Below are 16290 nucleotides of genomic sequence, written 5' to 3'. Positions count from 1 at the left end.
TCTCCTTTGACTTTGTGGTAGTTTGCATCAATTCTTCATCCCCCTCATAAGAATTTACAGTTCCTCACACGAAAGAGAAGAATATTGTTTCTCTATCCCTTGACTTTGGATTCAGTCATGTGACTTGTTTTGATTAATAGAATGGGGCAGAAAAGACAGTGTGACAGTTCTGAATCTATGCCTTAGGCGGCTTTGAATGTTTCCATTTTCTCAGGAGAATATGCCTTTCCTAGTCCACAGGTCCAAAGAAGAGAGATACGTGGGGTGGAGCCTCCCCAGCTGAAGCCAGCCTCCATCACGCAGCCTCCAGCCAATACGTATGCTGTGCGTTGCTGAGATTTTGCAGCATTGTTGCAGCGATGACTGGCTGATGCAAACATATTATTGGCTAATTATATTGATTGCTTTTCTATTTTATGTTCCTGAAATAAACCTGAAATTTTTGAAATAATGTTTATTATTATTTTAATGTAGGTCTGGATTCTACTTGCTTATTTGTTCATTTATAACTTTTCTATCTGCATCCATTGGTTATACTAGCTTAGTTTATGTTTCAGGTTAGAGTATTAAGGTTATACTATCATCATGAAATGTATTGGGGCATTCCCTCACCCCAACTCCCATAAATGATACTGTATTTCAAATGCTGACAAGTAGAAAAATTTTTATGAGTCCCCGGTATAATGGGAAAAATAAGGAAAATGTGATTTGAAACCTGATTTGATTTAATTTAAAGCATAGTTTTACTTCTGGATTATATACCTCTTATGTTCTCAATTTTAGAATTTTTCTTATTTTACAAAATGGTTGTGATGATAAATGGTAATGAAAAAGAATGTTTTTCCTAGAAAAAGTTAAAAACTGAATCCATGTTGTTCTCTCCAATTTTTTTCCCTCAGCTTCCATGGCTTGTGAGACCCATAATTTCGGAAACCATTATTCTGTAACAATTTACATAGCATATAATAAATATAAACTTGTTTGTGCCTTGAGGGAGTTCTTTGAAACAGTGTAAAACAGTGTTTGAGTTGTGTGACCTCTAGCTGTCTCTTAACTATTCCAAGAACCATTTTTCTCACTTACAGAATAGGGCTAACAAGCAGGTACCGAGCAGGTACCTCATAGGTCTGTTGTGAGGTAATATGTTCCAAGGTGCTTAGCCTAATATTGTGCATGTAACAATTACCCAGTAAGTGTTAGCCATTTATATTACTAGTTACTTTGATGCTTTTCATTAAAAGGTTCTCTGTTCTTGATCACATTCTTGAAACTATTTAATTGAAATACACATTTTGAGAAGTACATAAATTAAACTGTATTGGTTGATGAGATTAAGCAAATTGAACAGACCCACGTAACCACCCAGGTCAAGACAGAGTGTCACCAGCGTCTCAAGAGCCTTCCCAAGCAGGCACAGCACTTGGCCACTGAAAGGCAACCACTCTCCCCAAAGCTAACCACAATTCACATTATCAGCACCATAGAATAATTTGCTTGTTTTTGAAACTACATATGTACTTATCAGTGAGGCATATAATATATATTCTTTATGTCGAAAGTCCTTTGCCTAACATTGTATTTGTGAAATTCAAGTGTGTTGGTGCATAGAGCTGTAGTTTTTCAGATTTATTACTGTATAATATTCAGTTGTATGTTAAGAACAAGATTTATTATGTGTTTATATTTTTTATTAAATAAAGCTGATACACAATATTATATTGGTTTCAGGTGCACAACATAGTGATTTGATAATTACGCATATTATGAAATGCTCACCATGACAAGTGTAGTTACCAACTGTCACTATACAAAGTAGTTACAATATCACTGATTACATTCCCTGTGCTGTTTCCACTTTGAGACTTATTAATCATACTGTTAGAAGTTTGTACCTCTTCGTCCCCTTCACCTATTTCACTTGCCCCCCTCCCACATGGCAACCACCAGTTTGTTCTCTGTGTTTATGGGTCTATTTCTGTTTTGTTGGTTCTTTTTATTTTTTAGAGTCCGTGTAGAAACTGAAATCATATGCCATTTGTCTTCCCCTGACTTATTTCACTTAGCATAAAACTCTCTAGGTCCATCCATGTTGTCACAAATGGCAAGATTTCATTCCTTTTATGGCTGAGTAACATTCCATTTTAAGTATGTACACATCTTCTTGATCCACTTATCTCTCCGTAGGTTGTTTGGATGGATGGGAAGATGGACACTTTGGTTGCTTCCATATCTTGGCTACGGTAAGTAATGCTGCAGTCAACATAGAAGTGCATATACTTTTTTGAATTAGTGATTTTGTTTCTGTAGGTAAATTCCCAGAAGTGGAATTACTGGGTTGTATGGTATTTCGATTTTTAATTTTTTGAGGACCATCCATACTGTTTTCCACAGTGGCTGCACCAGTTTACATTCCCACCAAGAGTGTGGGGGGCTCCCAAAAGGGAGCGCCTGTCATTTCTTATCCTTTTGGTACTGGCTACTCTGACCGGTGTGTGGTAGGGTCCCACTGTGGCTTTGATTTGCATCTCATAACAAGGCACTGGAAAACTTTAGGTGAACAAGGTAAGTTTTCATGAGGACAAGAAGTTGCCACAGAATGAATTAAAGAGGTACTGATAAGAAAATTTGTCTCTTAGAGAGGCAATTCTGACTATAATATGAAAATGCGTTCCAGTCAGGTGAATCAGAATTTAGGGGCAGTTCTTCACAGTAATAGGTGACCTTTAACTGCTTATTCCTGTGTAGCAACCACTGGGATATGGCAGTGGTGCCCAGAAGGAACCCCATTTTTTTACCCAAAGTCTTCACAATGCTCTAGGCCTGTATTTTGGGTATGAGTGTAAGAAACTATATCTTCAAAGAATCTAAGGTCTCAATTGTTTTTAAAATTTAAATTTTTTATTCTAGCCTCGAAGAGGAATAGTTAGAAATTAATGTCTTTCTAACTGGAGCCAAGTAATAGTTACAAAGTCCTGACATTTCCAGAGTTGCTTTAAGCTGAATCTTGGCATTAAACTATTTATTACCCTTTTCTGTGACATTTTAAATAGCAATGTAGCATTCATAGCTTTTTTCCAGAATCCCAATGATGTTTTTATAGGGAATAGTCTAATGTCTCTGAATCAGCCCGCTCATGCAAAGCATTAAGAGTAAATAATTTGAGAACATTAAAAAATATGTGACTATGAAGTAATAGTGCTAATTCCAATAAGCCACCTAGGAAGATTAATCTTATTAATTTAATGCTATATCATATAACCTAATCTTTGAAAAAAAATCTTTTGGAACTAAAGAGGCCCTGCACAGTGCGGCTATGCCAAGCTGACACAGTTGGCAGTGATCTGAGAGGGGATTGGAAGGGGAATGTTCTTGAATAGCACCCTGCTGGCTATGCTGGTTTAAGGAGCAGTGTGGTGTGGAGGCCTTTGCATCCACACGTCCTGTGCCTGTGCTCACACCTGGACTCGTCTGAAGCAGAGGAGGCTGGCTGTGTGCAGCAAGGTTAAGAAAATGCCAAAGGTGCCCTAAAAGAGGAGCTGATGAGCTTAACAAGACTCTGTGTCAGTCTTTACCCAAAGGTCTAGTGTGGCGATTGCAGGCCATGGGCAATTAAAAGCGGCTTGCTTGAAGAGGGGACACTGACAACAATGAAGGTCTAAGTCCTGGATCTCCTTTTCTGTGCATAACATTTTCACAGGATTAACCAAAATGCTCAAAGGTTACAGTCAGCAAAGCAAAGCCACCTCGTTTATGGTTTGGTGCCAAGTTTTTCTCTAATGCGTTTAGTTAAAATGTTGTTAAATTGTTCTCTTGACTTGATTTAGAAGAGTGAGGGTCACTGGCTGGAAAGGTGTATAGATACGGCTCTTAGGGGCTGCAGGGGTGGGGAGGGGATGAGGGCAGGATAGAGAGGTGGGCGCAGAGGGAGCAGGGAGAAGGGAAATGGCACCCTTAGATACTCCAGACAGCCAAGCCACCTCCGCTGGCGAAGTCTGTCAAAGTGGATGAATCATTATGTGGCATCTCGCTGGGCAAGTGCAGAAACACAGAAACTGAAAACAGTGAGGGAATTACTGTCTGCTCATAGAATCAGAGTTAAAAATTCTTATCTTTTTCTTCAGTAGGTTGTCTTAGTAAGAATTACAGGTCAATGCCTTATCACTGTTCAGTGCTTCTCTGGAGTTCATGAAGAAATGAAATCAACTAACAAGCACTGGCCAACTGTAGAAGGAGACTGTTGGGATCCTCAAAATAATTGGTGACACCTCAGCAAAGGGGATCTTTTATCATTTTTTAGACCACTGAGTACCAGTAGCTTCCAGTAGAGGGAGGTAGAGGGTCAACTCATTTGGCTTTGGGGCTTAGAAACTCCAACTTGAAAACAATTTAATATAAAAAATTGTAGTCTCTTAGGGAAAAATTTCAGAACGGCCCTCCTTGTATACTTACCTTACTTAACCATTGGTATATTGTATGATTTTCTGTAATACTCTAAGCCACTGAAACCCATCATCAGCTACCACTGAAGAGCCCTAAACAATATAAATATAAAGGTGCTGCATGCGGTTCCGTTCACACAGCCTGAGCCCCGCTTCAGTCATCCTCCTCCTCGAGCTGTTCATTATTTCAATACAGAGTCTACACTAATCTAAGTCATCTAAGCCTCAATTCAAAAACCATATTTAACTCACAATGTCAATGTGCTTTTAAGGATAAGCAATTTCAAAACCACACAAACAATACTGTTTTACTCATTGCAAGTCTCTGTTATGAGATACTGCCCACCGGAGATATCGATTGTTTTACCTGGAAAATATCCGTTGCCAAACAAAGAGACAGAACCTGTATTATTATAGAATAATCCTTAGATTATCAGATAAACTGTGCTACTTATAATATTTCTCTGGCATGTAATGCCTTTAACTTCCTAATGCATTTCTAATGCAAAATGCTTTATTAAGGGCATTTTTGAGATTTAATTGTTGATAGGGAATCAACTAGTTGAAGTAACTAGTTCACGCCCTTCCATCATGCCTTAACTCATGGAGGAGAGGATCACAGCTTTGCTACAAACCGTGCCCACCCTGAACTCCACTCATGCCCAGGCACGTGGGGGAGGTTAGGCAGCGAAGAAAGATCCTGGAATGATGCGTTACTCTGAGGAAGGGCTAACTTTTTGGTTTAGGAAGAGAACTAGGTGCAGGTCCAGATGAATGGGCTTTTAATCCAGAAAGCACAGACTTTGGAGGGCGTAAGCAAATGTGGGCATTTGGACAATGTTGCCGCCTCAGGGGCTGAGCAAGTTACAGCAGTGGCGGCTACGCGCTGAAGCCCCCAGTGTCAGGAGCAGCGTCCTGAGCTTCTGCAGTCGGGCCAGTTCTGACTCTGCTTGAGGAGCCAGGCATTCGTAGGCTGGGCCGTCCCAGCACAGGTAACATGCCAGCCCTTGAAATGTACAGACACAAAAGGCAGTCATTTTTATATTTCAAACAAAACACCTAAACTGAAATTCCTAATTTAAAATCAAGTTGCCTCATCCAGCTGTGCATTTAAAGGCTATCGGTTCAATTAATTTAGGTGACAGCTTGATGATGCCAAAGAAAGTCTTTGTTAAAAGTTCTAAAGAGACTTCTTTTCTAGGGACCTTATCAAGTCCATAAGGAGCGGAAATGGTATCAGTGAGTGCGTTTTGGGGATTGTTTCTAAGCCTACCCCCCGGAGGATGGGCCCACAGATAGTATTTTGAGAAGCGGACTGAGTGAAGATTGTAAGGGCTATTTCCCTAAATTCTAAGACAGGAGTGCACTGGCACCCCAGCCTGAGTAGTTCTTTAACAGAATATGATCCCACAGGAGACAGAGAGATGGTCTTCCCCTTTCCAGGAGGTACTCTGACACACAGGGTCCCCTCTCTGAGAGGGCAGGGGCAGTAGCAGTCAGCAGAGGGATTGTTACTGAGCTTAGCTGAGCCATCTACTGGTGATGTCCACGAATACTTGTGTGGTGGTGGGGATTTTGTACGACTGGAGGTGCTACAATGAAGGTAGGATCAATGAAGGTGAATTACAATTAGGAGCTCTTTAGGCTTCTTCTGATGTCTTTGGCGAAGCTGCTTGGAGGGCACCTACAGAGGCTCAGAGCAGAGAGTCTCCTTGGGGTGCCTACCGACCACCTCCTGTGCTTTCAGCCCTGATGGGTGCCCGAGGGTGTACAGGATTAATGCCTGTCCCTGCCCGCAGGGACTGAGGGTCTAGGGGAGGCAACACAGGTGCACAGGTAACTGAGAAACAATCGGAAGTTAGGAATCTGCAGGTATTTGGTTAATTCTCATAACGAGTACTTGGAATTAGCCCACATCAGTAGACTCGAGGTGATTCACCGAGGCTAGCTTGAACTAAAAAACACACAGCAGATATGCAGCTCTCATTCAGTCCATCTTCTAAATTGCATTTCTTTTTGCTTGGATTTTATCATCACTTTGCTTAACCGCCCCACAAGGGAAGACTTGCCGGGCTTCTACCATCTAGGCTGCCACCGACTCAAGTCCACACATACGCGCCACTGCTTAGACATGGCTTTATGCTGTCGCCCAACTCCCTCATCTCAGTGCATTCAAACACTTCTTACTGGAAAAACAATCACCTCCATGTCTATTTCATCTAGTCTAAGAAACCATCGATTGTAAAATGCACCATCATTTCATGTACAACTAAGGAAACAATGCCGAATTATGCCTCTGCGCCTTCTTCTCACTTAGACGTTTGAACTGACGCTTATTTTAAAGGCTCTTTAAGCAGTATTTAAGTAGATAATTTTATCATATATCCTTTTTGTGCTTATAAAAAAAGGAACATACCAGCAAAATGAATTGTTTAAGATATACCTAAAACTGCGCAGAGTCCAACACTTCTGAACCACTTTTTAACTCAGAGTTGTCAGTGTTTTTCATCTATCGCCTCCTCTACACATGAAAAGTACAGGTGCTGTGTCATTACTGCTTTTAAAACTTTTTATTGAAGAAACCATGCATATTACATAAATATGCAGCTGAATGAACTATCTCAGAGTGAACATCCATTCAGTTCCCAGCTAGTCAAGAAAGACCATGACTGTGCCTCCAGGAAGCCCCTGACGCTTCCTCCCAGACACTGTCTTTCCTCCTCCGCTGACACCATTAGTTTGTCATAACAGGTACATTTTGCCTCTTCATGGTATTTATATAAGCAGAGTCATTCAACATGTATTTCCTCACTCCTAACTTCCTTTACCGACATACATCCTTGTTGTATGTAGGGTGGTCTGTTCATTTTTACTGCTCTGTAAGATTTGTTATATGGAAATGCTCATTTTATCTATTTATTCTCCAGTTTAGGGACAACTGAGTTGTTTCCATTTCATTCCACCACAAGTAATACTATGTTAAGTGCTGTTGTGCACCTCTCTTGGTACACATGTGCATGCACACCCAGGTATATATGTCGGAGGTATGCATGCACACCCATGTATGTGTCAGGAGATGTGCATGCACACTGAGGTATATATCAGGAGTTGTGTGTGCACACTCAGGTATATATGTAGCAGATGTGCATGCCCACCCAGGTATACATGTAGGAGATGTGTATGCACATCCGGGTATGTATCAGGTGTTGTGTGTGCACATCCAGATATATATCCAGGTATATGTGCAGGAGTATATATGCTGTGTGTTTTAACCTTTAATATATAATGCCAGCAGTTGTACAAAGTGATTGTATCAATTTGCACAGCAGCAGTTTATGAGAAGTCAGCATTTCTTAATATAATAATCCTTTGTAGCCTGCAGGATTTTTTCTTAGCTGTTGACACCTTTTCTGCATGTTTTGGTGTTAGAACTTTCTTAATCTTTTCATAAAGTGTCAACTTAGTACAACAATCAGAATTCCTTAAGTGTATTTCTCAAATGTCAATGTGCTATGGAAACACTCTTTCTGATATTATTGTTTAACTCTTTGGATTTCAACAGGCTTGCAAGTAAGCGCCCATCAAAAGAGTCACAGAATTGTGAAGTATAAGAATATTGGTCAATATCTATTTTAATTGACACATCCAGTTTAGTTTGATGAGTAACTGATCTATTAGCATTCTTATAATAATTAAATATAAAAACAGAAGGTAGGCATGGACCAGGTACACACGTGTGTTCCACACACAGATGGGACAGTGTGGAAGAAACAGCTTGAAGTTAAAAAGGATTTAAAAAGGGTTAGGAGAGGTACATGGCTTTTAGCCACAGGAAGTAATATCCAAATATCATGAAAGCTCTGGTGAATTTCATTTCTCTGAATTCGTTAATTTTTAATTTTTCTCTTTAGATATATTTTTGTGCACATGGTATTTTACCTACTGAATTGGAATCCTAGGTCATTTCATTTTTGCTTTTTTTTTTTTGGACTAATTGAGCACGTTTTGGGTTTATCTCCACGATTGTTTTACTAGCTTTATTTTCCTTCTTTATGGTGGCTCTAGAGTTTACAGTATGCATTTTGAACTTATCATAGTTTACCCTCAAATTATATTATACATCTTCACATGTAATATAAGAACCTTACAACTATTAATTCTTAGTTTCCTTCTCCCATCCCTTGTACTATTATGTTATACATTTTATTCATACATATCTTATAAACATATAATACACAGGCATCAATTACCTTTTCATTTTTGTTTTAGCTACAATTACAGCGTAATCCAGAAGCCCGGCAGCATTTACACTGACTGTCAAGCAACGTGTTTGTGCACGTCTGCTGAGGAATGGGGACTGGGAGAGTTGGGGTGGAAGGGATTGAAATCACGGACCAGGTGTCTCGTTTCACTCTGTCACCCTCTGCTTAATGGAAAGCAGTTTTGCTCAGAGGATGTCAGTGACACTAATCCAAATGACTCTAAAACTTAAATGGAGGATCACTTTAGCCAGCTGATCAGTAGTGGGCAGTGTTTTCATTTCAATCACATTGTATTTGCAGGCTGCCTCCTCCCCAACCCTCCCTTTCACAATTTTGAGGTGCTTTTGGTTCTTTGGGGGATGTTGTTGAAGGAAGGTTCCCTAGGGACCTGGTACCTTGGAGCGGAAGATGGCGGAACATGCAGGATGATCCTTTGACAGCTGGGGAGCACCGGTCCGGGGCAGCCGTTCAGGAAGGATGCTGGCATCAGAGTGGAAAGCAGGGCATCAGGATTTTGGAGTCATCTGTGCTGAAAGGTGTCTGAGTGAGGAAAATGGAAGCCTGGGCACTTGGAAGGATCCTTCCTAAAGGGGCACAATGCTTTTCCTTGCAATGGGGAAACTCTTTATTTAAAGAGTGGGCCTACCTGCCCTTTGCAGCTTCTGTGCCTCATTCTCCTGAGGCCATCAGTCTAGGTGGGATTTAAGATGGTATCTGGGCACATGAGCTCCTTGAATTAAAGACCATACCCAAAGTTCCTTTTTATCTGTACCTTCTACAAATCCTAGCATGCAGGAGGCAGTCAATAAATGGGTTCTGCAAAGATTGTTTTCAATTGGCATTTATAGGCCAGATGACAGGTATGGCAGAAGCCCTCTTGCTTGAGATTATTGATGCAGCTGGTTAGCCAATTGAAAATTTTGATGAAAGCAAGGAATTAGAGCATTTTGTGCACATGTACCTCGAACCTCTTATTTTGATTTGACACGCTCGTGATCCATCTTCTGGTACGGTGCAGAGGCGTGGCACAGGCACGGCCGTTTGGCCTGTTAGCCTGGACCCACAGCAGGTCTCCCGATCACTGCGGCTTTGGCCGAAGTCCAATAACTGCTATGGAAAGCCCCTCCCACTTTGGTCTTCAAAGCTGACTTGGCCATTTCTGGCATTTTGATCCTCCATTTAAGTTTTAGAATCATCTTTTCAAGCCCTCCACCTGCCCCCAGCAAATTTAGGCTTTTACTTAGAATTATGCACTAGCTGTATATTACACTGGAAAAAGCAACATCTTTATGATATTTAGTCTTATTCATGAAACTATTGTTTTTCTCCATTTTTCCATCTTTTTTGAGATTTCTTAATACAAATTTATGATTTTCTCCAGAAAGGCTTTGATGTTTTGGGTAGATACATTCCTAGGAAACTTATACTTGTAAATGGTATCTTTAAAAAAATTGCATTTTTTAACCTTTTGCTTCTAACCTTAATAAACCTAATGCTTATTAAGATAATTTTTAAAGTAAATTTTTATTGAAATACAACAGATGCAGAAACAGCAATCTTCGTCTCTCATAATGAGTTGATTATTCTTACTAGTATATTAACTTGCTTTTTCCTCCTACTGGCCTGCCATGCTCTCTGGCTGAGGGGTCTCATTATTATCTTCTCTAGGAACCAGGGCCTCTAACCCATCAGAGACCAGAAGCATAAATATCTTGGGCCTGATCCCAATGTACTCTCCCATCAAACAACTGATCACTTCTGTGCCTGTCCAAATGTATGACCTTATGAACCTGACAATGCCCGGGTCATGACGGGAGAGCTCGTGTGGAGCACCTGTGGCCCGCGGCCGGGGACTCACTGTTCCTGGTAGCATGCCCGACACTGCCTCTTGAGCAGAGAGCAGTCTGCTGCTCTGAGGGACTCCGCACTGACACTGCCCCACTGGGGTTCGGTGGCATCACCGCCACTCCTGTGCCACGGGATCTGCTGGGTCCTGGGGCCCGGGTAGCAAGAGAGCTCAGACTCCAGAGTGAATGTTTGTCACTCTGCGCAGCACTAAAACTGGCAACCTCTCCAGATGCGTGTATCCCATACTGAAGGATGCCTTTTTGTTCTGCTGATGGTGTCCTTTGCTGTCCAGAAGCTTTTTAGTTTGACGTAGTCCCACTTGTTCATTTTTGCTTTTGTTTCCCTTGCCTGAGGCAATATGTTCATGAAAAAGTTGCCCATGTTTATATTCAATAGAGTGTTGCCTATGTTTTCTTCTTAGAGTTTTATGATTTCATGATTTACGTTCAGGTCTTTGATCCATTTCAAGTTTACTTTTGTGTGTGGAATTAGACGGTAATCCAGTTTCATTCTCTTGCATGTAGCTGTCCAGTTTTGCCAATACCAACTGTTGAAGAGGCTGTCATTTCTCCATTGTATATCCATGGCTCTTTTATCATATATTGATTGGCCATGTATGTGTGGGTTTATATCTAGGCTCTCTATTCTATTCCATTGGTCTATGGGTCTGTTCTTGTGCCAGTACCAAATTGTCTTGATTACTGTGGCTTTGTAGTAGAGCTTGAAGTTGGGGAGCTTGAAGTCAATCAATAAGGAATGAATTCATTCAAATCAGCACAGCTTTGAGTGAGCCAACCAATCAATAAAAGTCTCACTAAGATTAACAGTGGGCTCAACAGATAATGCCAGTTCACTTATGACCCTACAAATCCACCAGTCTTTGAACTCCATGTATCCCTGAAACCCTCTATGAGACCAACAGTCTGCCCTGCTTGGAGGCACTGCATCTGATTGGCACAGCTCTTGCCTATGGCATTACAGTAAGTCCAGTTTTGTGTTCTTGTTTGCTTAAGGTATTGAATAGATGTAATTTTATGTTGCTAAGTTTGGTGGTAGGTTGTTTAGGCAGCAGAAACTAACACACACGTGCTGGCAAGTGACAGATCCATTGCATTCTCAAAAAAGGACCTGGGCTGTTGACACAGAAGTTGAAGAGTATAGGTTGTTGGTCTTTAATGGAAATGATAGCTTGTAAAAATGGTTGAGTCCAAGTTATCGTGGTTTTGAATTCAGGTTAATTTGTGATTCAGTACATTTTATTTTGTCACTCCTATTAAAGTCCAGATTTACAGATGTCTTAAATGTTTCTGGAGGAATCTTTTCTGCTTGGCTTTGAAATGCATTCAGGCGGCTTGATCTTTCCTCTTAAAACACTAGAGATGCCAGTGCTGGTGCCTGGAAGGCACGTTCTCTCACGTAGCTGCAGAGTGATTTCTGAGAAACTGGTGTCTGAAAGGCACATTTAAAAAGCTCTGATTATTTTTATGGTGAAATAAAGAGAAATTATTAAGAAATTCTTGGAAATGGCCTATGACTAGGTTTTTTTCCTTCCCACATTTATAGGTTCTCATGTGATGCCTTCTTAGTACAGCATTGGTCAAAACATGCCCCATGGTATCTTGTGCTACTTTTCCTGAAAAATAGCACATTAAAAAAAATCTTGACATTTGTCACATGCTGGTCAACAACCAGATTATTAGCAAATCCCACAAAGGAGGAATATGGCAAGAAATAGTCTGAGAAAAAAAATTATGATTCCCAAAACCACTGTGTCCAATACATGTTTAACTTAACATCTTAGTGTATGAAAAGAACTGAATTGAGGGGTTGGAATTGGAGATAAAATCAAGAAGGTTGAATTTTCAATGACATAATAAAAATATTCTAAATATATTTTTCATGAGCCCAGGGAGCCTTTGAAATTGTCTCACTATAGCAGTGACATAATCAGAGCTGTGATTTAGTGTAGGAGACACGTGTATGTGCATAGGATATATGTGCATAGAATATGAGTGTCCATATAGCATGTGTGTGTGTGTGTAGGATAAATAGTACTGGGGAGATAACAGATGGAGGGAGACCATCAGGAACCTGTCAGCGCTCCGGGGCATCGGTTCACACTTGTTCTACCTCCTGCCAACCATGTCACCTTAGAAGCACCTGACGGTTCCATCACAGTCTCTCCATCGGAAAAATGAGGTGGGATTGATCCATGTCTCTGTAAGGTCCTTTGCAGAATCAAAACAACAAAAGCAAAACTCTTTAGCTGTCTGGGATTCTGTGAAGTAAAGTTAAAGGACTGTAAGAGTTCGTGTCACTGAAGGACCGACAGTGGCCTGGCTAAGCGTCGGCCGGGGGCGACCCTCCTCCACTGCCGTCCACCATCGCCTAGGGCGCAGACTCTCCCTGCAGCCCCATTGCAGATGGCCCCCAGCCTCTGCTTCGGTACCTCCAGGGACCTGGACCCGCTCTAGTGGACCTGGCCCTCCTTGCATTGCTGGGCTGCTCTGTGCTTTCACTTGCTTTTATACTGAGGTGAAATCTACCCAGTATTATCGGCTCTGCTGTCTGGAATTCCACTGAATAAGTCAGCTTTTTCTTCAGAATCTAAAAAAGTGTGCTGTTTCTTAGGAGAATTAGCACCAGATACCGTGGAGCATGTTTTAACCGATGTTGTGACCATTACACGTGAGCCTAGTTCCTCTCAGCAACATAAAATACTAACTGCTTTCTGAGGGTGTGTGTGTGACCCACCACCAGCTGGAATATCCAGTGCCAAGTGGGTGGTTATGTGCATGTCTGGATGCTGTGGCCGCCCTGGCTGCCCCTCCTCGACCTGCCCCTTTGCTGCTGTGGGAGTGGGAGTGGGAGTGCAGGCCAGCCGCTGGCGCCCTCACCAAGATGTGTGGTTCTGCAGCGTGCTGGCTCCGTGCGGAAGCCTGTGGGATGGCCCAGGACTCGGGACTGTCAGCACCAAGCTGGCTGGGACAGAGGCCCCGCTTTCCCAGTGGTGCGGGGAGCTGTGCCTGAGCCTGACTTGCCAAGGAATAGTGGCATGTGGACCTGTGGCTGCCTTCCCACAGCAGGTGGGGCCCCCTCGGACTCCATGTCCTGAGCAGCAGGTACTTCTCAGCACTCCCCCGATCAGCAAGCACCAAGTTCAGTCAGCTCAGCACCTGTGTCCAAAAGTGTTTGTTTCCCCCACTAATAAATCCACTTTCAAGCTTGTACCATAAGGAGAGTAGGGGGATCTCCAAACTTCTCCAGTGAATCTGGTACCTTTTGCCTATGCAAAAGCTGTGGAATTCACCCTCATCCATGTCAGCACAGAATTCCAGTAAACACACACACACACATGGGGTCCCCTATTCTTCCCTTTTCAGAGGTCCATGTTTAGCATTGGATATAGTTTGGCTTCTCTAAACCATATGGATTGAATTTTTCACCTAATGGGTTTTCTGAAAGTAAAAGTATTAATTCCAACCATCTGTCTCTTCTTACTCAAGGGGCAATACATGATCTCAACCCAAAGGACACAATATTACCTCACAAATATTCCTGCCAGCTGAAAATAAGGGCTGGGGGAGGAGGCTCAGCGGCCCCAAGCCTGCCAGCATCCCTCTGGGGTGGGCGCTCCATCTAGCCGCCTCGAGCTCAGCCAGGTGGGGTCAGCAGCTGGCACATGTCTAGGCAGATCTTAATCTCTGAACCTAAGTAGCGTGTTTGTAAAGGGGACGCGTTAGTTCCCAAAAACCTGAGCTGTAACTACTACGGCTGGTGTCCAGCCACTTCATCATCTTTCCAGCACGATAGGGTGACTGATCCTGCAATCGCCACCAAGCAAGAAGGGTGGTGACCGCTACTGGCAGGAGGTTCTGGGGTGGCCGATGGCAGTCTCTCTTCTGAGGCAGAACGAGGGCACCTCGTGGGTGGAGGGGGCCCACTGCAATAACAGGAAGTCTCGGGGAGCAGGCCACACCTGTTGTTCACCATTGGCTATGAAGCCTCTGCTTTTTGTCAACCAGGTTAAGGGGCAGAGCCACTTCTCAGGCCAGAAGTCCCTTCTTATTTTAATAGGGGAAGACGAATTCCCTCTAAATGGCTTGCAGTGGCGGTGCGCCTTCAGGCAGGCATACTTCAGCCTGAGTATTCACGCTTGCTAAGAGCTAGTTAGTGTTTATTTGGCATTTACTATGTGCCAGGCACAGTTCCATTTGCTTCACAAAACAAAATCATACCATCTGCAGAGCAGGAACAGAGCAATGGCACGTGCATTAACCCCACTTTGAGTAAGAACGGACAGGGCAGAGAGTCAGCCTGCTCAGGCCACATGAGGAGTGGGTGCAGCGGAGCCAGGAGCAGGGCCTGCACGGTCGGGCCTCAAGGCCCAGGCCTGACCTCTGCACCTCCCTGCCTCTCCAGATGCTGCCCCAACTTGCCTTCCCAGGTCCATCTCTTCGCCTCCCAGCCATACAACTGGAGCATGCGCTCTTCCTAACAAAGTCCATTTTCTCTCCCCCGTGTTCTCTCATGATCTTTCTCTGCCTCAAATGCTTGTCTCCATGCACCCGGTGTGCCTGCAAACCTCACACCTGTTTTGGGGACAATCTTCATCACAGATTCCGTCAAAGCAGAAGAAACTAATACTTGCTAAGTTCCTGTTATCTTCTGGGTACTGTACTATGGAAACACCTGGAACATTGTGTCTACTCCTTAGTCTGTCTATCTGAGGTGAGGGTCCTGCTCAGCTAGGGAGGGCAAAGCTGCACTGGCCACACTGTGTTCCACGTGTCGTGGGCACCGGCTGTGTCCTCTCTTTCCCTCGTCCCTCCCTCACAGCACGTGTGTATGTCAGGACACTTTACGTTCCCTGTGTGATACCCCTGCAGTGAGACATCTGAGAGCATGTTCCTTTTGTCCCGGGGTGCCCAGGCTCACCCTTTGTACCAAGGTCATTAATAAATATTTGTGTGAATGAATGACAGCAAATTCAGGGTCAGGAAGGCAGCTTTGGTGGGGAAGGCAGGCTCTTGCTTGCCACCTCCAACACTTCTTCCAAGTTCTGAGGTAATGAGCTGTCAGTTCTTTGTGTTTTAAGCCCTTTGGGAAGGGGGCAGTGGACTGAAGCCAGCCAGCGTGTGCCTCCACCCAGCTGCGGAGAAGGCTCCCGGGGTATGTGGGCTCCCCTCCCACAGCTCTCCAGGCAGGCTGGCGGCAATGCGGGTGTGTGCACACCAGCTCAGGGATGGAGACACCCCAACCCACAGGTGCCAGGGCACGTTTAAATGCCACAGAAGCAATATTAATGTGAAGATTACATGGCTCCTGCTGAAGAAAATAGTTTGGTAACTTTCTTTTATCATAGGCCATGTTCTCACGTGTGTCTCATCGGCCTGCACGTGCTGTCTAAGTGTTTAGATAAGGAGCCCAAGGCCCCGTGTCTATTCCACTGTCCCTGGATCCTGAGTTCCAGAAACTGGAAAAACACTTTCCTCCTCATTCCTGCTGCCTTTTTCTCTCAGTGTGAAGCAGAGGACTGAGAGCCTTTAGGATAAGCCAGCCATGCAGAGGCTGCAGGGGTTTCTAGGTGTCAGCCCTCTCATCCCGCCCTGATTCCAATGGCTGAAAACCAGGAGAGGCTTTAAGGTGCATCATCTTGGTGATACAATCGCCAATACAGTACCGGAGGGGGAAAAGAAGCTTAGCTTACAATCTGCTGTGTACGTAGGAACAGGGAAGTC

At 43.3% G+C, this 16290-nt stretch overlaps 1 long non-coding RNA gene across 7 annotated transcripts in view; it reads left to right on the top strand.

The window, feature by feature from the left end:
- LOC108409146 (uncharacterized) overlaps nucleotides 1–16290 on the top strand; it is a 162402-nt gene that overhangs the window by 125250 nt on the left and 20862 nt on the right. For 5 of the 7 annotated variants that reach the window (XR_012125760.1, XR_012125763.1, XR_012125759.1 and 2 more), the window contains one exon: nucleotides 234–2108. This is a non-coding gene — a long non-coding RNA (uncharacterized lncRNA). Of the gene's footprint in view, nucleotides 1–233; nucleotides 2109–2184; nucleotides 2241–16290 lie in introns of those variants that run through there. The other 2 variants (XR_012125762.1, XR_012125761.1) reach the window with 2 other exon arrangements.

The sequence above is a fragment of the Manis javanica genome, chromosome 15 (assembly GCF_040802235.1).
Source record: "Manis javanica isolate MJ-LG chromosome 15, MJ_LKY, whole genome shotgun sequence".
Lineage (NCBI taxonomy): Eukaryota > Metazoa > Chordata > Mammalia > Pholidota > Manidae > Manis > Manis javanica.
The sequence above is the reverse complement of the archived record's forward strand: the minus strand, read 5'-3'. Positions and strand labels throughout refer to the sequence as shown.